Raw genomic sequence first — 25376 nt, forward strand, 5'->3', positions numbered from 1 at the left:
GTCCATGATTGTGGGATTCACTGTGATGTTTTCATTCAGATTCATTCCACTGTCTTTTCTTTTCCTTTCTCTCTCCTTCCCTCTATCTCTCATTGTCTAATCTACTGCATTTCTATTCTTCCCCTCACTGCCACCTAACTAACCACTTATTGCTCTACAAATCAGAGAAAATATTTGAACTTTGATTTGATAATGCTAGGTAGAAATTAGAAAATACATAACACGGAATATTTAATACACCTTTAATGTTTAATAATATCCATACAATCTGTAATAATCTATCCACTGACTTTTGCAGTCCATTACTCCTAGACTCCAATCTTGGCTGACAGTGATGAGTTAGTTGTCTATAAGCAATAGAATGTGGTGAAGCCAGCAGGGCTTGACTTAGGAACCTAGCTAAGAAAAATGCCTCTTTCTCTTGACTTAGTAGGATGTTTGCTTTGTGGGAAATCTACTCTGTAAACTATCATGTAGGAGAGAGCATTTGCACGTTGTTCTGTCAGCAGCCTCAGTTGAACATGAAGATACCAGCCATGTGAATAAACTATTCTGGATTCCCATCTTGGCCAAGCCTTTAAATGACCTCAGTTCCAAAAGATATACAAGCACAACCTAATGAGAGACTGAATTTATTCCCTACCTTGAAATGTTAAGCCACATAGATCATTTCCCTACTGTCTGCTTTTGTATCATGCTTTTCAAACCCTGTTAGCCCTAAGTTCTCAAGATACATCTCTTTGCAACTTTTTGTGCTATAAAACCTTGTGCCTATAGAGCTGGGGTTCTGATCTCTAGCCCAGCTTAGGAAGAGATAGCTGCTGGACAGCTTTCTTTGTTTATACAATATAAGTTTGCTTTAATTCAATTTAAAATTGGAGTTGGTGATCTTTTCTTTGCATGATGGTTCAACATGAATAATATATTTAGTAAAATTGGTAAAAATATGAACAAATATTTTACACTACATAATCATATTACATCATGGTGTATTTATGGAATCTGGCAACAGCACTGTAGTTACATATGAAATTCTTAAAAATATTTTAGGACTAATGGGACACTATGCATTATTCACCTACTCTTAAATACTCATTCAAACAGATTTGATAAATTTAGGCATAAATGGGTCAGAAGAAGAAAATATAGTAAAATAGTGGCATTTGGAAATCTGGTTTAGGATTACCTGGCAATTTTGTATTATCCTTAAAACTTTTTCAGAGTTATCAAAGTAACATTAATAAACAAATAAAATGAAAGAAAGAGGGAGATCCAAGATAGTGATATTAAGAAATCTGCATTCTGTGTAGCTCTGGGATTCAAGCAGTGGGAATACTGTTTCTGTGTGAGGTATTGAAGCCAGAATTAGACATGCAGTTGGTATAGATAGGTAAATCAAGTCAGGTCAAATCAAGGAAGTCAATTTGAGTGAGTCCCAGAAGTTGGAGACTGCCCCCTAAGAGAATGAAATAACGTCTTCAGAGCCGTTCCTCCACCCTATCAATATAATCTGCCCCTTCTCCAACCTGTTGCTAAGGTAACCTGTCCCAGGAATTGCCCCTCCCAACATTGAGTTTTAAACGTTTTTAATAAATGTGTCCTAGGCTGCTCCATCCTGCCCTTCCCCCTTCAGGCCACCTGGTTCCCACCTTGGCCATCCCAGGAAGCATTTCCTACGTGTAGTCACATATGTAGGAAGGAGAGAGATAAGGGGAAGAGAGCAGGAGAACAAAGGAAGCTTAGGACATATTTAAAAAAAAAAAGGAGAACATCTAGGGTCTTGGATACCAGGATACCAGCTATGACCACCTTCTCCCTCCTAGGAGAAGTGTATGTTACCCGCTTTTAAATAAACTCTGCTTCATATGATTGCTTTGTCATGCCTCTCTAATGTGATACTGCAACATGTGAAGAAGTAGGACTCATACAGGTAACTGGTGGTATTATTATTAGAGAACCCCTAACAGTTGTTTCCATGCACTGATCCTGGACGCAGAGCCTGTGCAGGTCCCAAACCCTCAGTGTCAGCACAAGAACCCTGGCTGCTCATCCATGCAGTGTCTCAGGCAGGACTCCTGCCAGCCACTCCCATGTGCATACCCCATCAACCAACATAGGGCTCCCTGGTCACCTTCATATGGTACACTGCAACAAACGTGTAGTCCCCTAAACATGGTAGCCTGCACCTGGGAACACAGGATAGGGTGTGGAGACAGCTGCCAGCCACAACACTGCACCCTACAGAGTTGCATCCCTAAACATGCTGCCCAAAGCCACCATCTGGTCTGATCAGACCTGACACCCCATCTTTGAAGGCAGTCACCTCCACCTTGGGAAACCTTTGTCCCCATCTTTATTTAGGGCAACTTTGAAATTGGGACACTGGTTGAGGCCTAGAAGCAATATAGAGGTACCTATAGTCCCCAAGTTCCCTCTCCTGTAGCCACTAACCTGACACAGTGCTTGTAGCTATGCGGACATTCTGTACCTCACAAAATTTGGTCCTTAATGGCCCAATACCAAACAGCTCTCCATGATGGGTGCGAAGCCCCCAAGGTGCAGATCACAAGATTTCTGGAGGGAGAGGTTTCTAATTGAGAAGTAGAAAGGGAGTGGGAGAGTAATACAATTTAGAGACTAAATTAGAGACCAGGAACTGTGAGGTCTACAGGGAACATTCAGAGATAAGAATAGGCACCCATAAAACATGAGAAGGCCCCCGAGAGAGATCCTTGTGGTGCAATCTCCCTCTGGGGACAAGTAGGTGCTATACCCCACCTTCAGAAGCACTGTTCCCAAGGCCAACCCTCCCACTCTAATAACTTTCACCATCCTGAAGGTGGAAATACCAGAAAACAGAAAACTCCACCTATTGGATGAGAAGGGAAACAGGAAAGTTACTGAACTTCAACAAAAACAATCCTTGTATTTTCCATCGAGATTATTTTTTCTTTTTTCTCTATTTTTTTTCTTTTTTTCCTTCTCTCTCTCTCTTCTCCCACTTCACATGCCCAACATTTGTGAAACCAAGTACTTTTCATGGATTAGGCTACTGAGGAATGGGGTATCTGAAAACTATATTACAGGTGTATTGTAATTTCTTTTATCTCATATTTTTACATATTTTATTTTTCTAACTTTTTACATTTTTTGTACTCTCTCTATTATCTTTTCACTTATGCTTCTCCCCAAAATCACTTTCTTTTTTTTTCCTGCTACTATCCAACTTTTTTATATTCCTCTTTTATACTACCTAAGATCTGGTAACTTTATATCCTCAGCTTCTACCTCCTGAACAACTAATCTTACAACCCACTCCCAGTTCTCTTTTTGTCCTCCATTAGAAACTGTAGACCCTTTTGAAAAACCTACTGTTTATATTGTAGATATACTGAACTCACCATTTCAGTATATTGTGACAAAACCATAAACATCTTAATAGGAGCTATTTGGTTTAAGTGTGTATATTGTTTGTATTTGGATCTGTTAATATTGATCATCCCCTTAAAAGAGAGGTATTAGAACTCTTCAGAGACACTATAAGCCTATAGGGTAAAAACTGCAACACCTCAGACTTGCAGTGCTAGAAGGGAAGACACACAAACAACATGAAAAAACAAGGGAATAAAGTGCTCTAAACAAACCAAAATAATACATTATTAGAATCCATTGCCAGAAAAGCACAAGAAATGACAGAGAAGGAGTTCAGGTTATACATAATTTAAACGTTCTGTGAATTAAAGGATAATAAGAGAGCAAATAATGGCAGCAAAATATCATTTTGATAAAGAACTACATAAGCAAATACAGGAAGTAAAAGATTATTTCAATAGGGAGATAGAAGTTTTTGAAAAACAAACAAAAATTTTTGAAATGGAAGAAACAATAAACCAAATTAAAAACTTAGTAGAGGGCTGAGGATGTGGCTCATGGTTCGGGGCACTGGGTTCGATCCTCAGCACCACATAAAAATAAAATAAAGATGTGTCCACTGAAAACTAAAAAAATAAGTATTAAAAAATTTTCTCTCTCTCTCTCTCTCTCTCTCTCTCTCTCTCTCTCTCTCTCTCTTAAAAAAATTCAATAGAAAGCATCACCAACAAAATAGATCACTTGGAAGACTGAACCTCAGACAATAAAGACAAAATATATAATCTTGAAAATAAAATTGACCACACAGTGAAGATGGTAAGAAACCATGAGCAGAACATTCAAGAATTCTGGAATAACATGTAAAGACCAAATTTAAGAATTACTGAGATGAGGAAAGCATAGAGTTACAAACCAAGAAATAAATAATCTACTCAAAGAAATAATATCAGAAAAATTTCCAAACTTTAAGAATAAATTGAAGGGCTGGGATTGTGGCTCAGTAGTAGAGCACTCACTTAGCATGGGTTATCATGGGTGGGACCCGGGTTTGATTCTCAGCACCACATAAAAATAAAGGCATTTTGTTGTGTCCATCTATTAAAAAAAAGAAAAAGAATGAATTGGAAAATCAAATACAAGAGGTTTATAGAACACCAAATGTACAAAATTATAACAGATCTACATGAAGACACATTATAATGAAAATGCCTAGCATACAGAATGAGAAAAAAAATTTAAAAACCACAAAAGAAAGAAATAAGATTACACATAGGGGGAAAGCAATTAGTATCTCTGCAGATTTCTCAACCCAGACCCTGAAAGCTAGAAGATCCTGGAAAAACATATACCAAGCTCGGAAAGAAAATGGATGCCAACAAAAAATCTTATATCCAGAAAAATTAAGCTTTAGATTTGATGATAAAATAAAAACTGTCCATGATAAACAGAAGTTTAAAAGAATTTACAACTAGAAACCCTGCACTACAGAACATTCTTAAAAAAATATTTTGTGATGAGAAAATTAAAAAAAAAAAAACAATGAAAATCAGCAAAGGGAGGTATTACACTAAAGGGAAAAAAACAATCAAATGAGAAACCAAGTCAAGTTAAATAACAAAAATAAACAAAAATGCTCGAGAATACAAATCATATCTTAATAATAACCCTAAAATGTTAGTGGTCTGAACTCACCAATCAAAAAATAGACTGGCAGAGTGGATTTTTAAAAAAAGACCAAACAATATGCTGCCTTTAAAAGATTTATATCATAGAAAAAGACATCCACACACTGAAGGTAATAGATTGGGAAAACATATATTACTCATATGAACTGTGGAAACAAGTAGGAGTTTCCTCCCTCATATCAAATAAAATAGATTTCAAGCCAAAGTTAATCAAAAGAGATAATGAAGGATATTACATATTGTTTAAGGGAACCATACATCAACAAGACATAACAATTATAAATATATATGTTCCAAAAGATGGAGCATATATGTTAATCAACTTGTCACAATTTCAAGAGTCAAATAGACCACAACACAATAATTCTGGGTGACTTTAACACACTTCTTTCATCACTGGATAGCTTGTCCAAACAAAAGCTAAACAGAAAAACTGTAGAACTCAAATACAATCAATAACTTAGAATTGGGCTGGGGATGTGGCTCAAGCGATAGTGCGCTCGCCTGACATGTGCATGGTGCTGGGTTCAATCCTCAGCACCACAAAAAAATAAAATAAAATAAAGATGTTGTGTCCACTGAAAGCTAAAAATCAAATATTAAAAAATTCTCTCTCTCTTTCTCTCTCTCTTTTAAAAAATAACTTAGAATTAAGACACATATATAGAATATTTCATCCATCAATGAGTAAATACACTTTTTTCTCTGCAACACATGGGTCCCTCTCTAAAATACATCATATATTATGCCACTAAGCAACTCTTAGCAAATACAAAATTGTAGAGTATTACCATGCATTCTATCATATCATAATGGAATAAAATTAGAAACCAATGATAAAATAAAAAATGGAAGCTACTCCAACACTTTGGGACTAAATAATATAATGTTTAATGAACAATGGCTTGCAAAAGACATCAAAGAGTACATTAAAAATTCTTGGAAGTAAAAGAGAACACAGATAAAACAAAATCTCTGGGACATTATGGGACACTATGAAAGCAGTACTAAGAGGAAAGTTCACTGCATGGAATTCATTTCTTCAAAGAAGAAAATGTCAACAAATCATGACCTAAAATTACATCGCAAAGCCCTAGAAGAAGAAAAATAAATCAACATCAAAATTAGTAGAAGACAGGAAATAATTACAGTCAGAGCTGAAGTCAATAAAACAAAAAATTGAAAAAAATGTCAAAACAAAAAGTTGGTTCTTTGAAAAATAAATAAAATTGATAAACCCTTAGCCTTGATAATGAAGAGAAAAAGAGAGAAAACTCAAATTACTAAAATCTGTGATGAAAAATGAAATTTCAGGAGGGTCACTACAGAAATTAAGAAGATAATTGGAAATTATTTTGAAAATTTATACTCCAATAAAGTAGGAAAATATTGAAGACATCAAAAAATTTCTAGAATCATATGATTTATATAAACTGAAGCAGGATGATATACACAAGTTAAAGGATAAATTTCAAGCAGTGAAATAGAAAATGTCATCAGAAACATACCAACCAAGAGAATCCCAGGACCAGATGGATACAGAGCTGAGGTTTACAAGACCTTCAAAGAAGAACTCATACCAATACTCCTTATATTATTTTATGAAATAGAAAAGAAGGGAGCACTTCCAAACTCATTCTATGAGGCCAATATCACCATGATTCCAAAACCAGACAAAGACACACTCAAAAAAGAAAACTTCAGACTAATGTCTCTATTGAACAGAGATGCAAAAATTCTAAATAAAACTCTTGCAAATTGAAAAACATAATAAAAGATAGTGCACCATGATCAAGTGGATTTCATCCCAGGGATGTAACTTTGTTTCAACATACAGAAATTAATAAATTTAACTCATCACATCAATAGACTTAAAGAATCATATGATCATCTCAATAGATGCAGAAAAAGCATTTAACAAATTATAACACACCTTCATGTTCAAAACAGTAGAAAAACTAGAAATAATAGAAACACATCTCAATTGTAAAAGCTATCTATGCTAAACACAAGGCCAACATCATTCTAAATGTAGAAAACTTGAAAGAATTTCCTCTAAAAACTAGAACAAGACAGAGATGCCCTCTTTCACCACTTCTATTTAACATAATTCATGAAACTCTAGTCAGACCAATTAGATAAAAGAAATTAAACGAATATGGATAGGAAAAGAAGAACTCAAACTATTAGTATTGCCAATGATATAATTCTATACCTAGAAAATTCAAAAAAATCCACCAGAAAAATTCTAGAACTAATAAATGAATTTAGCAAGTAGCAGGGTATAAAATCAATGCCCATAAATCAAAAGTGATTTTATACATCAGTGACAAATTCTCTAAAAAAGTAAAAAAAAAAAAAAGTAGGAGAACTTTCCCATTAAAAATAGCCTCAAAAAATGTGTGGGAATCAACTTAATGAAAGAGGTGAAAGTTCTCTTTAATGAAACTACAGAACACTAAAGGAAGAAATTAAAGAAGATCTTAGAAGATGAAAATATCTTCCTTGTTCTTGGATAGGCATAATTAATGTTATCAAAATGACCATTCTACCAAAAGCACTATACAGATTTATTGCAATTCTGATCAAAATCCCAATGACATTCCTCATAGAAATATAAAAAGCAGTCGTGAAATTCATCTGGAAAAATAAGAGACCCAGAATAGCCAATGCAGTCCTCAGCAAGTTGAGTGAAGCAGATGACATTACTATACCAGAACTTAAACTAGACTATAGAGCAACAATAACAAAAACAGCATGGAATTGGCATCAAAATAGACTTGTAGACCAATGGTACAGAATAGGTCACAGAGACAAACCCACATGAATACAGTTATCTGATACTACACAAATGCAATAAAAACATATATTGGAGAAAAGATATCCTATTCAACAAATGGTGCTGAAAAACTAGAAATCCATGTGCAGCACAATGAACTTAAACCCCTATCTCTCATCATGCACAAAGCTCAACTTAAAGTGGATCAAGGACCTAGGAATTACATCAAAGACCCTGTGCCTAATAAAATAAAAGTATGACAAAATCTTCCTCATGCCAGATTAGGCCCTGACTTCCTTAACAAGACTCCTATAGAGCAAGGAAAAAACAATCAAGAATCAATAAATGAGATGGATATAAACTGAACTTTTTCTCAAAAAAAAAATCAGTGAGGTGAAGAGAGAACCTACATAATAGGAGCAAATTTTTACCACACACACTTCAGAGAGAGGGCTAATCTCTAGTTTATATAAAGAACTCAAAAAACTTAACACCAAAAAAATGAATAGCCCAATCAATAAATGGGCCAAGAAACTGAACAGACAATTCTCAGAAGATGATGTACAATGAATCAACATATATATGAAAAAAATGTTCAACATCTCTAGCAATTAGGGAAAATGAAAAATGAAATTAATATGTTATCTCATTCCAGTTAGAATGACAGCTGTGAAGAATACAAATAACAGGTGTTGGATAAAATGTAGGGAAAAAAGGTACACTCATATATTGCTGTGGGACTTCAAATTAGTGCAACCAATCTGGAAAGCAGAATGGATTCCTTGGAAATCTTGGAATGGAACCATCATTTGACCCAGCCCTATATGATCCCTGAGACAAATTAGAATTATACCTTGTAAGGCATTTATCTCCATATTCATTCATGTGTAGTCCAAATCCAATGTCAACATTAAAAAAACATAATTCTTTTATTTGTAGTAAACACATAAAGTGCTTCTAAAATGTATGTGAAACACATATGACCAAGTATGAATTAGGCAAGAAAAACTACACAATTAGAGGATTTACTCTGAGGTAATCTTTAAAGGAAACTTACTCAGACATGCTATAAAGTTATAATAATTAAGGATGTAAGAACTGCTAACTGCTATAAAGATAAACAAACAACAGAATTGAATGGAAAAGAGTATAACATGAGTAAGAAAATCTGCACCCTGTTTATTTCAAAGATGATCCTGTTGTGGGTAAAAGCCTTTTCAGTAATTATGTTGAGTCAATTTGCTGCCCAAACAATAATGTGCAAGTTTTTTTCACATCCTACACACTCTTACAATACCAGCCTCAGAAAGATTGTACAATTATATGCAAAAGAAAAGGAATTAGGGCTAAGATGTAGCTCAAGGGCAAAGTGTCTGCCTTGCATTCACAAAGCCCTGGGTTTGACCCCCAGTTCCAAAAAAAAAAAATCCAAAAAAAGAACCTGACCTAAATAAATAAATAAATAAATAAGATTTTAAAAAAAGAAGAATAAAGAAAGAAAAGGAATTAAACATGTATAACATACCCTGGGAGAATATTTTTATGCTCTTATGGTAGAAAGGTCTATGTAGTGCACAGAAAGAGTTGACAAGCTGTGCATCATTAAGAACTACATTTGACATCTGAAAGAATACAACATTAAGATAGGGAAAGTAAAAGGACAAGGGTTAAAAAGCTGATACAAATACATACATACCTACAACAGAAGATATTACCATGAAAATATGTAGGATCTTTATTTGGGAAGTCACCAAGTGTCAAATCTAAATATCACTTGAATGTCTCCACATATGGTCATTCAGCAGAAAACTGAACAGCAATAAAAATAAAGGAAGCTCTGCTACAAATAGCAAAATTGGTAAATTCTAAGCACAATGTGGAGTCAAAGTAGATACAACAAGAGAAGATACTGCTTGATTTTACATAATGGTCAAATCTGACAACAATTTTCTTTGGCAGCTGAAGTCAGAGTGCTCATCTTCAGAGGACAGGAGGGCACAGTGACTGGAGGGGTGTGCAGGTGACTTTTGGGAGCTTCTAATGCTCTTTGATAGTCCAGATGACAAAACTTCCCAGAGTTTTCATTCATTGTTATACAGTGATCTCTATGAATTGCAATAAATAATAATGCTTACTTTGAAGCATTCCTCTTAAAACCCCTTGACAGGGCCTAAAAGAGGAATGGTCATTGAGAAGAATCATAGTTTACCATGGAATGTCAGCTCTCCATGCTGTCTGCTCTTAGAGACATGCCACTCTAGTACCAGTCAGCACTGATCTCTCTTACCTGAGCAGACCACAGAGGCTGTGTTTCCATGGTCACAGGCAGGAACACCCAGGGCAGTCACAGGGCAATTCCACAAGAAGGACTCAGACCCTGAGCAGTGGAATCATTGTCTCAAGATCTCATCTTCTCTTTCCACGAAGTACTCTCCTTTTGGGATGGAGATGGCAACTCCACAGCCCAGCTGATGGCAAACAACATTGGCATTGGCCATATTCCAGTGGGAGGCACAGAGTGTTCTCCAGCCTCCAGAGGTCTTCATCTCCACTTGACCTTTACACTGAGAGCTGCCATTTTTCATGAGCCAAATATCTGTATATCCTGGTATAAGACAGGGTTTTAGCAACTTCCCACATTTTTCTTACCCCCATAGAGTGTATATGGTGGTTAATGTCCTGCTGTGATTCTCACTCGAGAAGACAAGTTGCACAGCCCCTCTGTGTGGGCATCATCCTCTGGGGAAGAACCAGAGCTCAGGCTCCTGCCTCTCACACTGGAACTCTTCAGCCAAGACCTGTTCACTGTTCTCTCTGAAGAGCAGGTTCACCAGGACAGATGCAGCCTTGCCACACCCCAGCTCTGCACAAATGATCTCGGCAATCAGGAAGGTGAAATTTCCATCAGATAGTGGTATCCACTCTCCGCTCACCCAGAGCACTGTCCAGCTTCTCCGTCCAAATGCACAAATTCTGTGGAAGAAATTAAAAAAATGAGTATCTTGGCTTGGAATTCAAAGCTACATGTCAGAGGCAATGCTTGAGAGTTTTTCTTTTCCCAGTGTGTAGGGGGCATATTCAACAGTTGGTATCAGAGCAAGTGTGTGAAGACAAATGTAGAAGGAGGAATTTAAAAGGTCAATTCTGAATGATTGATTTAAGAAATGAATGTACAGTTATATACCTGTGTGTGTGTTTGTGTGTGTGACATATGCGTTTTTGCTTTTTTTCTCTATGAACATACTTTACTTCATAATAAAAAGATACCCCTGTGTGTCTATATATCTGTCTCTATAAGTCTACTTACTTTTTTATAGCATCTACATCAATCCACTGAATTTAAACTCCAGTAGAAAAATAACTGGGCTTAATTTTCACAATTTTATCCTCAAAAAACTTTTCTTCACTAAAGAAATTCCAACTAAGTTAACATTTGTTAATGAATTAAAAATATTAATATGTATCAAAAACTGACAATTTATATTTATTTTCCATTTAAAGATGAGGACAGAGTCCACTAAATAGTGTGAGACTGAAATGAAACCAGGTTATTTTGACTAAAATAATCAGGGTTTTCACATCATACTTCCCAAGACAGCAAAAGAATTTAGAAGTAGGATCAGAAGTTCTCTCTCTCTCTCTCTCTCTCTCTCTCTCTCTCTCTCTCTCTCTCACACACACACACACACAAACACACACACACACAAAGTTATGAAGAGATTTGAGCACTTTTTTGCCTTTTGTTTTATTTTTGAGGGATTATTTTGTTATTAATAAGTGGAGTTGCAATAAGCCATTAGATATCTATTGAAGCTCATAAAAAAGAGATTTTAAGTATGGGTTCAGACCTTTGGGCAGGCTTCAGGCCACAGGTATGGAAAAAGAAAGTAAGTTTATGTCATGAAGATGTTCAGCAGGGAATTCTTGCTGAAGAGGATAATATGATTAGTGATTATTTTTCCAAAGTATGCCTTCAAAATGGAATTAACATCAAAAATATAAATCTACTTTATTAAAAATTTTACTTAAAGCATTATAATTAGAATACTCTATTTCTCCCTGGAAATGATCCATTAACATCAAGTATGGATTTGTGACCTTGTGACTACAAGGACTTTTTAATTTATATCATTTTTACAGAGGAGTGATGACAATGAACCTTACTTGTAAAGTCACAATGAAAATAAAAAATTTCAAATTGAAATCATTATACTTTCAGATGGTATGTTTTACAGAGTATGAGACATGCTGGGCATCATAAAACTCAGCTATCAGTATTGGTGTCCAGTGACAAGAACATTAAGATCAACCTCCAGAACAGAAACTATCACTGCAGGGTCTGCCTGTGGATGCAGCCAGGTCTTTTTCTCTGTGGATTCTGGTTTCCATTCACAACATCTCCACACTAGAGGTTAACACCACCACCACCACCACCATGAGTTGTGCATGCCTGATTAAAATTCTGGCTCAATTAGATACACAAAGTTGTCTTCAGAAGCAGTACTTCTTTTTCATTTAATTTTACATGGCATTTTTCTAACTCCCAATATAGAATGCCACAATTGAGGTAGAATAACATTACTTTTGAGTTATGAGACAATTCAATGGAATATCAAATTGCAGTTTTCTCCAGTTGAAATGTTATGTGGCATATTTTCTTAGGCATTGAACTAAGAAAAACATTCTATTGCAATACAATACCTTCTCCAAGAACTTTTCTATAAATTCCATGAATGAAAATTGGAAGCATTTCAGATTCAAAAAATAGATTACCCAATGTAGGTTTCACCATTGCTCCACTAGTATTCACATATCAGAGAGAACAAATCCAGCTATAAGTCAGAGAGGATGAAAAGTAAAATTCGTAAAGAGCATGTACTCAGACCATCAACTGAGTATCTGTCATTGTACTAAACAGAGATTCTAAGATGTTCAGATGTCAGTGTTGTTGCAAACTCAACAATATTTTTATTCATCTTTAAAGCTATATTAATTATTTGTTGATTTCTAAGCATTTTTAATGAAATGACATATCCAGAAAACTCAGAAACATTTTTTTTCAAAACTACTTGATTTAGAAATTAGAATCAGCTAATATATACACAGAGATGATCATCACTTGTCATTCTCAGAGGTTGAATTACTCTGTTTATTTAATGAAATATAAATAGAACAGTTAAAGTGTGGTTCAGATGCAGGTGTTCATGTGAATACATTGTTCTGCAAATCCAGATCTCTTGATTCCAGAGGTAGGTATTACTATGGTCTACATAGTTCTTCAGCTAAGTAGGTATTTTTTAATATCATAGTGGTTTAGAAATCCTCATTATTGGCAAAAATACATATCAGTTTTGCTAAAATATCAATGGTATAAAGGGATTTGGAGATAAAAAATGATTTTCCTTACTTATCTACATTACCAGATGGTTAAGGTAAATAGTACAACCATTTTATTGTTCACCCTTTTGTGCACCTGTTTTGCTTATGCAAAAATATACTCTCAAAGTAAACTAACGTGAAACACTTGCTCTGGCACATGCCTGTCATCCCTCTCAGGAGGCTGAAGCAGGAGGATTGTGAGTTCAAAGCCAACCTCTAGCAACATTCATACATTAAGCAACTTAGTGAGATTCTGTCTCTAAATAAGGGGCTTGGGAGGTGGCTCAGTGTTTAAGCATCCTTGTGTTCCACCTCTAGTAACAATAAATTAGATGATAGATAGATAGATAGATAGATAGATAGATCCAAAAAACAAAAAAGTAAGGAGCTCTGTTGAAGCTATTTATTCAGTTTGACAATCTATAGTGACAAAATCCCAGAGGTCTGAATGTTGAGATTGGTTCATCTGTACCTCTAGTGTATGAATACTAATTATAAATTATATATTCAGAGTAGTCATTCTTCTTGAATCATGAGGAAAAACTATGAAGGTTTCAAGATTACTGAAGAGGCTTAAATTGATAGAATTTAGACAGAATGGTAATTTTTCAAGTCTAGAAAGAATTGACATACATCTCTCCCTCTGAGTTGTGTTGGAAGTTTCTTCTTTGAGTTTGAGGCATAATATGAAGCAAACCCACTACCTGAGGCTTTATTGAAGCATAAAAATTAAATATAATATTGAAGGTTGGGTCCAGAAGCCTCATTTCTGTGTCCATTTGTCTCCATGTCCATTACTCCACAATCCTACTATTCTTTTGAGGTCACAGAACTGTGTCACCTGAGCACATGGAATTGTCTCCATCAGAAGTTATATTTGCCCAGGCAGTGGTCCACAAAGGTCAAGTGTCTGCCTCAAAGAGTAAACTTGCCCTGTACCATTGGATTTCCAAGTTACCTTTGAAAGCCAGAGGTGTCATCATCACCTGTCTATCAAGACACAGCAGGGGACAAGGTGAGTGGTCATTAGAGGCCCAGTATGGTTTAAAATGCTTCTCAATGGGAAAGGGTAATAATGGGGCAGAGAGGTCTTCAAAGAAGACACAATCTAAACTTTCTGCCCAGTTCTAATGTAGGAAACATGTGCATAAAGGCATTTTGAGAGTCTCCTTCCATGTCTTCTTATTCAAAATATATAACCAAAATTTCCAGATTATAGAAGTGTATTTGGCTTTTGTTTTTGTTTTGTTTGTTCTGGATGCATATATTTCAAAGAAATAATGTTGTTATCTTTGTGAACTGCACATGCAGTGAGGACTAAATTTTCAAGTAATTTAAAAATTTATAAGACCTGGATGGAAAAAGAAAGAAAAATTCCATCTGAAGAAATATATTGATTCATTCTCACTGGAGTAAATTAAAAATTAGAGTCAGATATATCCTTGTCTGATCTTTAGCTACATAGACACATTGCTTCCTTGGGAATGTTTCAAGTTTCTTAAAAATGTGTCATCCATGGGATCTTTTTTTCCCCCATTCTGATCTCAGTAACATAACTTTCAGTCAGATTTGCAAATCATTCTTCTCCTTTGGTACAGCTAAGTTGTACAGGATTCACACAAATGTAAACAGATTTCCTCATTGTACACCCAGGGTCTTAATGCTGCTCAGATAATTCATGTGTGCTCTTTGTCACCCTTCTGTCACCATCTTCCATATACCGTAAGATTTCTCCATCTTCTTCCAAAAATTTGAATTCTCTCCTTGTTCTTATTGTTATCAAATTAATTTCTCAATGCATTTTTCTTGTATCATTGAATTCATTAGATATAAACTATATAATCTTCCACCATATCTTGTCATTTTCCTTAAATTTATTTGAACTGACACCTGAAAATACAAATAGTATACATTTTAATGGGCAAATAGATGTGCTGGTGAATGTATACATTGTGTTATCTTTGTCTCCTCAAATACTTTAATTCTTTTTGGTAAAAACTTCCCATATGCTTTCTTATGGCCCTTTGAAACATAGTTCATTATTGTTTTCTATAGTCACCCTACTGGGCAATGGTGCACCAGAACTTCTTGCTCCTATCTAAGCAAAACCTCTTATTTATTTACCATCTGTAACCATCTATTTCCATTCCCTACACTCTCCAGCCTATGATAATCACAATTCCATTCTCAGCTTTGATATGGACAACTCAGATTTGACATATAATAAAATTTTATTATTTTTATTTTTTTATTGGTTGTTCAAAACATTACAAAGCTCTTCACATATCATATTTCATACATTAGATTCAAGTGGGTTATGAACTCCAATTTTTACCTCAATTATAGATTGCAGAATCACATTGGTTACACATCCACATTATTACATGATGCAATAATAGTGACTGCTGTATTCTGTTACCTTTCCTATCCTCTATTATCCCCCCCTCCTCTCCCCACCCATCTTCTCTCTCTACCCAATCTACTACAATTTATTTCTCTCCTTGTTTTTTCCCCATTCCCCTCACAACCTCTTATATGTAATTTTGTGTAACAATGAGGGTCTCCTTCCATGTCCATGCAATTTTCCTTCCCTCTCCCTTTCCCTCCCACCTCTCCTCCTTGTTCATTGTTGGTCTTCTTCTCGTGCTCTTCTTCCCTAGTCTGTTATTAGTTACTCTCCTTATATCAAAGAAGACATTTGGCATTTGTTTTTTAGGGCTTGGCTAGCTTCGCTTAGCATAATCTGCTCTATTGCCATCCATTTCCCACCAAATTCTATGATTTTGTCATTTTTTAATGCAGAGTAATACTTCATTGTGTATAAATGCAACATTTTTTTTATCCATTCGTCTATTGAAGGGCATCTAGGTTGGTTCCACAGTCTTGCTATTGTGAATTGTGCTGCTATGAACATCGATGTAGCAGTGTACCTGTAGCATGCTCTTTTTAGGTCTTTAGGGAATAGACTTAGAAGGGGAATAGCTGGGTCAAATGGTGGTTCCATTCCCAGCTTTTCAAGATATCTCCATACTGCTTTCCAAATTGGCCGCACCAATTTGCAGTCCCACCAACAATGTACAAGTGTACCCTTTTCCCCAAATTCTCACCAGCACTTATTGTTGTTTGACTTCATAATGGCTGCCAATCTTACTGGAGTGAGATGGTATCTTAGGGTGGTTTTGATTTGCATTTCTCTGACTGCTAGAGATGGTGAGCATTTTTTCATGTACTTGTTGATTGATTGTATGTCCTCCTCTGAGAAGTGTCTGTTCAAGTCCTTGGCCCATTTGTTGATTGGGTTATTTGTTATCTTATTGTGTAATTCTCTGAGTTCTTTATATACTCTGGATATTAGAGCTCTATCTGAAGTGTGAGGAGTAAAGATTTGTTCCCATGATGTAGGCTCCCTATTTACCTCTCTTATTGTTTCTTTTGCTGAGAAAAAACTTTTTAGTTTGAGTAAGTCCCATTTGTTGATTCTAGATGTTAACTCTTGGGCTATGGGTGTCCTATTGAGGAATTTGGAGCCCAACCCCACAGCATGTAGGTCGTAGCCAACTTTCTCTTCTATCAGATGCCGTGTCTCTGATTTGATATCAAGCTCCTTGATCCATTTTGAGTTAACTTTTGTGCATGGCGAGAGAAAGGGATTCAGTTTCATTTTGTTGCATATGGATTTCCAGTTTTCCCAGCACCATTTGTTGAAGATGCTATCCTTCCTCCATTGCATGCTTTTAGCCCCTTTATCAAATATAAGAAAGTTGTAGTTTTGTGGGTTGGTTTCTGTGTCCTCTATTCTGTACCATTGGTCCACCTGCCTGTTTTGGTACCAGTACCATGCTGTTTTTGTTACTTCTGCTCTGTAGTATAGTTTGAAATCTGGAATCGCTATACCACCTGACTCACACTTCCTGCTTAGAATTGCTTTTTCTATTCTGGGATTTTGTTTATCCATATGAATTTCATCATTGCTTTATCTATTTCTACAAGAAATGCCCTTGGGATTTTGATTGGCATTGCATTAAACCTATAGAAAACTTTGGGTAATATTGCCATTTTGATGATGTTAGTTCTTCCTATCCATGAACAGGGTATATTTTTTCATCTTCTAAAGTCTTCATCTATTTCTCTCTTTAGGGTTCTGTAGTTTTCATTGTATAAATCTTTCACCTCTTTTGTTAGGTTGATTACAAAGTATTTTATTTTTTTTGAGGATATTGTGAATGGGGTGGTTGTCCTCATTTCCATTTCAGAAGATTTGTCGCTGATATACAGGAATGAGGTCGCTCCCTCCTCCCACCACTGGTGTCTCTCAAGACCTGTTAGCTTAGGTTAATTCCTGGTTTCTAGTCCCTTGGCTTCTCCTGTCAGCCAGGTCTATCCCAGTGTGATATCTCAGCAGTTCAAACTACATTCTGTGCCTGCAGTTTCCTGGACTTGGAGCACAGCTTTTGGGAACCAGCACCTATTGTTTTGATTCCCTCTGCTAGCCCCTCCTCCTAGAGCTGGCGAAACAGGTTTCCTTTTCACCACTGGTGGGAGGGAGGAGTTGGAGGTCAGGTGCCTTTACCTTTCCCCCATGCCTCTACTCCTGCTCACTCTGTTAATCACGCCCCTGGAAAGCCATGGAGAGATTTTATGTGATTTCCCCACTGTAAGGTAGATGGACTAAATGTCACAGACCTGTTCTATCACTGAATGAGCTGCAATCAGTCGAAAACTGGAGATGGTGACGTCAGCTCTCCAAGATGGTGGCCGATGGCTTCCTGGGTCATCTGACTGGTGTGGAGGACAGAATTGGACTGCTTCCTTCCCCGTCTCAAATTCAGAATTCAGCACTGAGCACAGTGAGGGCACAGCTGGCAGGAGCCTGCAGAATCAACAGCGCTGTATCTCTGCGTTGCTAGCTCGCCGTTTCGGCATGCGCTGCAGTCTCTAGCAGCGGGGTGAGCAGCTGAATAAGAAGCTTGAATCTCCGGGCGGACAAATCGCTCGTGGTTGAGCCCCAGTAACCGATCCTCGGGCGATGGAAATCTAACCTCTAGGTTTTGGTGCACCCCAATTTTGCTGGAAATTCCTAACAAAATAGCTTTTGGCCGTTCTAACTCATCATTCACCCACACAGTGATGCAGTACACAGGTGTGATGCACTCCATTCGCCGCCATCTTCCCAATAAAATTTTAAAGCACTTTTTTTTTGCCTGAGTTATTTCCCATAACCTAATGATCTCCAGGTCAATTCTTGCTGTAGTAAGTCAAAGGATTTCATTCTTTTTTTCTTTTCCTAATGTGTATTACATTGCATAAATTTACTTCATTTTATTTATCTATTTATCAGTTGATGGATACTCATATCAATTCCATTTCTTAGATAATATCAATACTGCTGCCATAAGAATGGGAGTGCAGATGTCTCTTTAACGTCCCAATTTAATTTTATTTCCTTTGGATATAAGCTCAGCAGTGAATTGCTATATCATATGGTAATTTTTCTGGGGACTGTCTGATATATCTGTTCATATTTCCTGTGTTTGTAAAGGATAGTTTTGCTATGTTCTGTATTTTTTAAACATTTATTTATTTATCTAATTTGTTATACAGGACAGCAGAAGGCATTTCAATTCATAGTACACATATAGGACACAATTTTTCCTGTCTCTGGTTGTTCACATAGTGGAGTCATACCATTCATGTCTTCATACATGTACTTAGAGTAATGATGTCCATCTCATTCTACCATCTTTTCTATCCTCCTGCCCGTTTCCTTCTCCTCCCTCCCCTTTATCTAAAGTTCCTCCATTCCTTCCACATTCTCCATGCACTCATCTCCATTATGGATCAGCATTCACATATCAGAGAAAACATTCAGCTATCAGTTTTGGGGGATTGAATTACTTCAGTTAGCATAATATTCTCTAATTCCATTCATTTACTTGCAAATGACATTATTTCATTCTCTTTTAATGCTGAGTAATATTCCATTGTGTATGTATGTGATAAAATAATCAAAATTATTTTATCCATTCATCTACTGAAGGACATCTGGGTTGGTTCCACAATTTAACTATTGTGAATGTGTTCTGTATTTTTGATCGTCAGTTTTTCTTTTGTTCTATGAAAATCTCATGGCACTCAATTCTGGTCTATATGTTTGCTGTTGAGAAGCCTGCCACCAGGTGAATTAGGTCACCCCTATGTGTTGTTTGTTTCTTTTCTCTTGATTTCTTGAGATTCTTTATCTTTCATCTTTGAGAGGTGTGTTATAACATGTAAAGAGCCCAAGACTCCAGATTAAATCTGAGTGGCCAACTAATTTTCACCCTTAAGTAGAGACTTAACTCTCTACTCTCTCCATAGTGTGCTATCTGGGCTTTGGGGAGGAATGAGGAGGGTGGTCCTGTGGCCACCGATGCTGCCATGCTATTTCACAACACTAGGAAACAGCTAGCTAGGACAACACAGAACTGCGAAGGCACCACGCCCCTCAGTGTTATGAGCTGCATACTGCTGAGGTGGACTCAAAGACCTGCAATCAACCATAGGCTCTATTTGAACAGGTCACCAGAACTCAGGTCTTTCTCAACCTAAGATCTCTGTCCTACAGCTGGGGCCTCTAATTCCCACTGAGTTCTGAGTATCAGTCTCCTACAGTGGGCCTGACACTGAGTTCTAGAGCAAAGTCCTATGCCAGCCCTGTGCCCTGCTCCTTAGAAAGTGGAGTCTTATTTCCCCCTCTGCCAAGGCAGCTTGGAGGAGTGGTGGTGGAGACAGTCCCTTTGCTGCCTCAGTAAACACAGTTCCAGATTATCAGTCTGAAGGTATAGCAACCAGTGTTGTCAGACTCTACAGGGCACCAGGTTTCATTCTGTCAAGAGTTGTCCTGGGTTTTAAGTCTGAAGCCTAAGGTTGATTTCTTTTCCATTCCCCAGGAAGGATGCATCTGTCTTCATGCTGGGCTGCTTGAGGTTGGAAACTTCTAAACTTACTCCCTCTTGAATAAGTCATTTCTTTTTAATATACTAAAAGTGGGCACTCACCTGGTTTATTTTTCTCTTACCAAGCTAGTTTGGTGTGTGAACAGCAGTTAACTCAGTGTATTTGTGGGAGAACACTGAATAAATATCCTTATCCTAAACTACATGCTCTCTTACCATAATAAATATGCATTAATATTTTATGGAATTCGACATTAGCCACAACTGGGTTACATTAACCATCCCAAGTATGAGTTTATATAGATGTTGCTTTGAAAAGAAAATGCAGAAAGAATCTACTGTAGTAATGATGGAAGGAAAGCCTGTGACTCAGGGCATTTAATTCACAGTTCTCTAGTTCTTCCTGTCAATGTGCTAAGAATTCTCATGTCTAAATATGGAAAGAAGAATTATGACATTCCAGTAATTCAAAATTCTCCTGTGAGGTGTTTAATCCCATTCCTGTGCCCATACACCTACTAACCCAGTGAAAAATTATCTCCGGATATACATATGTAAACATTCATTTTAACAGAGAAAAGCAAATCCTCATTCTTGTGTGTTTTTTGAAAAGTGCTGCAAAAAGAGAATGTGTTGTAATTTAAGTGTAATTCCAAAAATAGTAAATTAGAGAAAGAAAATTATGAAGATTGATTTTAAGTAGAATCAACCTACAAGAAAGAGAATTAAGAAGAGAAAGAACAATATTTGAAGTTTACAAGAAGGAAACAAATGAAGCCCATCATCTGCAGCTATTTCAAACACTCAGGGTCTATGAAAGAACCTCTCTGTCCTCTATGGACCGTGCTTTTTCTACTCCCCGCAAGGGTAAGACACTCACTTCCTTAGACCTTTTCATTCTCCAATACAGTGGGAATTCACTAGCCATACCTGAGCAGATGACACCTACATCCGACTTGTGTGTGCAGTAGTTTTGCCCCCAGAGTATAGAAGGGCACTTCCACAAATGGAATTCCTTTACTGTGTACTTCAGGTCATCCAGCCATATAGGCCATAATCCTTCCCCAAAGAGTGCCTTGTGCACAACATTTAGGTTCACTCCACAGTCCATTTGTCTACACACCACATGGGCATCATTTAGGTCCCAGTTGTAGTCACAGACAGTGTCCCAGGAATTCTGGTAAAAAACTCCACTCTGCCTGTACAGTGACTGCCTCCATCCACCAGGCGATGGAGTCTCTGAGGAGAAAGAATCATGTCAACATTTGCATTTACAAAGAGAATGAGAAAGGTTCTACTTCCTCCCACAAACTACACTTTCAGAATGCAGTTTGATGTTGTTAATCCAGGGTAGCAGCTAAGTCTCAGTTTCTATCAAACAAGTAGAAAAATTAATTATGTATTAAAAGGTATTAAACTCAGCTGCTACCTACCCACAGGAACTCTGGCTATCACTCCCCTGTGGAACCCCAACTACCAACAAAGGGCTCTCCCAGTTGCCTCCATCTTGTGACTCCACTCCTCTGCTACTGACATAGTTCCCTACACAGCAACCTCCCTGCACCTGGGGAATCTCACAGCCTCTGAAGACAGCCAAAATCTGCAGTATTAAACACAGCTCATGTCTGAACACATTGCACAGCCCCATTGCTTGACTTCCCCCAACCCATGAAACACCCCAGTGCTAGAAGCGAACCACTTACAACTTTTGCCACCTTCCTTGCCTTATTTAGTGGGGGAATCCCCCAGATTAGAACTCCAGCTGTCCAGGTACCCAGTTTCCAACTCCCCCCTCTCCCAGCAGGGGTAATTTGGCATAGCAACTGCAGAACACAAAACAGCTTTCAATGGGACAGTATGCAATGAAACCAGGGTGCCACCCACGAGAGCCCTGGTGAGACAGGTCCCTTAATTGGGAACTGCTAAAGGAGAGGGAAACTAGGCAAAAATTTGTAGACTAACAAAGAGATCAGGAACTGGGAAATCTTCAGGCAAATTAGGGAGATAGGACTGGGCGCTCAAGTCATATGAGCGGACCCATAAAATGACCCTTAAGGTGCAGTCTCCCTACAGAGAGAGGCAGGTGCCACACCTCACTTCCAGGTAACCCAGCCTTCCCACCCTGGTTACCTTCACCATCCTGAAGGTGGAGATACCAGAAAACCCCACCTATTGAATGAGAAGGGAAGCAAGAAAGATGCTGATCTCCAAAACAATCAATAATCCTGGTTTCTTCCTTTGAAGTTTTTTTCCCTTTATTCTTTTTCTTCTATTCCTCTATCTTCCCACCCTCAAATCCCCAACATAGGTGAAACCAAGTACTTTGCATGAATTAGGATTTTGAGGCCTGGGACATTTGAATAATATATTATAGGTGTGTTGTATATACCTTATTTTTCCCCTCCAATTTTCACTATTTTAACATGCTTTATTTTTCTGAATACATAAGTGAGGTTGTTTTATATACTCTACTATCTTTCTATGTACTTGTCTAACCAATATTACTTTCAGCCTATTCTCTTGTTACTAGCCTTCTTTATTAGATTTCTCTTTCATACTTCCTAAGATATATTAACTCTATATCCTCAGCATATCATCCTATGCCTCACCTCCAGTTCATTATCCAATGTTAAAAACTGTAAACACTTTTACAACCTACGATTATATTATAGATAATAATCAAATTCAACATTTTTGTAAATTGTGACCAGACTGTAAACATCTTAATAGCAATGAATTGGTTATGGGTGGATATTATTGATATTGGGATTGGTTAACAGTGTCCTTCCTCACAAAGGAAAGATAATGGAACCCTACAGGAGCACTCTAAGCCTATAGTGGAAAAACAATAACACCTTGGACCCACAATGCTAGAAGGGAAGAAAAACAAGTAAGACAAAAAGACAAGGTAAGAAAGGGCCCCAAGCAAATCATGATACCACATTGTTAGAGTTCATGGCCAGCACAGTAGAAGAAATTACAGAGAAGGAATTCAGGATGTACATGATTAAAATATTCTGTGAATTAAAGGATGATATAATACAGCAAATACAGGCAGCAAAAGGTCATTTTTGATATATAAACAAATATAGGAAGCAAAAGATCACCTCAACAGGGAGATAGAGGTTCTAAATACAAAACAACAAAAACAATAAAAAACAGAAATCCTTGAAATGAAAGAAACAATAAACCAAATTAAAAGTGCAATTGAAAGCATTATCAACATAGTAGACCACTTGCAAGATAGAACATCAAACAATAAAGATAAAATATATGATCTTGAAAAGAATCTAGACCACACAGTGAAAATGCTAAGAAACCATGAGCAGAACATATGAGAAATATGGGATAACATAAAAAGACCAAATTTAAGGTTTATTGGGATAGAGGAAGGCATAGAGTTCCAAACCAAAGTAATGAACAATTTATTCAATGAAATAATACCAGAAAAATTTCCAAATATTAAGAATTAATTGGAAAACTGTATTTGAGAAGCCTATAGGATGCCAAAAGTACAAAATCAAAATAGATCCAAACCAAGGCACATTATAATGAAAAGGCCAAAAATACGGAATAAAAAAAGAATATTAAAAGCTATGAGAGAAAGGAATCAGATTATATATAGGAGAAACCAATTAGAATAATGGCAGATTTTTCAACACAGACCCTGAAAGCTAGAACATCCTGGAACAAAATTTATCAAGCTCTGAAAGAAAATGAGTGCTAACCAAGAATCTTGTGTCCAGCAAAATTAAGCTTTAGATTCAGTGATGAAATAAAAAATTCCATAATAAACAAAAGTTAAAAGAATTGACAGCTAGAAAATTGGCACTACAAAACATCCTGGGGAAATATGAATGAAAAAAAAACAATGACAATCAGGAGAGGGATGTATTACCCTAAAGGAAAAACTAATCGAAAAAAAAAAAAGTCAAGTTAATTAATAAAAATAAACAAATATGGCTAGAATACAAATCAGGTCTCAATAATAACCCTGAATGTTAATGGCATTAACTCACCAATCAAAAGACATAGACTAGTAGATTGGAGATTAGTCCAGGAGACTAATCTGATAGGTAAAGAAATACATAGACTGAAGGTGAAAGGTTGGGAAAAATCATATCATTCACATGAACTGTGGAAGAAAGCAAGAGTTTCCATCCTCCTATCAAATAAAGTAGACTTCAAGCTGAAATCAATCAAAAAGGATAAATAAGGACATTTCATACTGCTCAAGAAAACCATACACCAACAAGACATAAAAATTATAAATATATATGCCCCAAACAATGGAGCATCTATGGTCATCAAAAAAATTCTTCTCAGGTTCAAGAGTCCAATTGACCTCAACACAATAATCTTGGGTAACTTTAACACACCTCTCTTACCACTGGATCTTCCAAATAAAAGTTGAACAAACAAACTATGGATCTCAAAACTACAATCAAAAACTTTGAATTAATTGACATATATAAACTATTTCATCCTTCAGCAAGCATATACATTTTCTTCTAAGCAGCACATGGATCCTTCTCTAAAACAGAACATATAATATGCCACAAAGCAACTCTTAGGAAATTCAAAAAGTAGAGATACTACCCTGCATTTTATCAGATCATAATGGAATAAAATTAGAAATAACAAAATAAAAAAATACTCCAACGCCTGGAGATTAAACAATATGCTACTGAACAATGGGTTACAGAAGACATTAAAGAGGAGATTAAAAAACTCTTAGAGGTAAATGAGAACATGAACACAACAAACATATCAAAATCTCTGGGAAACTATGAAAGGAGTACTAAGATGAAAGTTCATTCCATGGAGTTCATTCCTTAAAAGAAGAAAAAGTCAACAAATAAATGACCTAATATTACACCTCAAAGCCCTAGAAAAAGAAGAACAAATCAACACCAAAAGTAGTAGAAGACAGGAAATAATTAAAATCAGAGCTGAAATTAATGAAATGAAAACAAAAGAAACAATTGAAAAATTGACAAAACAAAAAGTTTGTTCTTTGAAAAAATAAATACACTACACTAACAAAGAGAAGAAGAGAGAAAACTCAAATTACTAGCATACCTGATGAAAAAAGTAATATAACAGGAACTATAGAACTATAGAAGATAATTAGAAATAAATTTGAAAACTTGTACTTCAATAACATAGAAAATATTGAAGCCATTGACAAATTTCTTAAGTAATATGATTTGCCCAAATTGATAT

At 36.4% G+C, this 25376-nt stretch overlaps 1 pseudogene; it reads right to left on the minus strand.

The window, feature by feature from the left end:
* The window catches only part of LOC106145563 (antigen WC1.1-like), a 79547-nt pseudogene extending 61176 nt beyond the window's left edge, over positions 1-18371 (minus strand).
* Positions 18372-25376: the final 7005 nt, after the last annotated feature.

The sequence above is a fragment of the Ictidomys tridecemlineatus genome, chromosome 6 (genome assembly GCF_052094955.1).
Source record: "Ictidomys tridecemlineatus isolate mIctTri1 chromosome 6, mIctTri1.hap1, whole genome shotgun sequence".
NCBI classification, from domain to species: Eukaryota; Metazoa; Chordata; class Mammalia; order Rodentia; family Sciuridae; genus Ictidomys; species Ictidomys tridecemlineatus.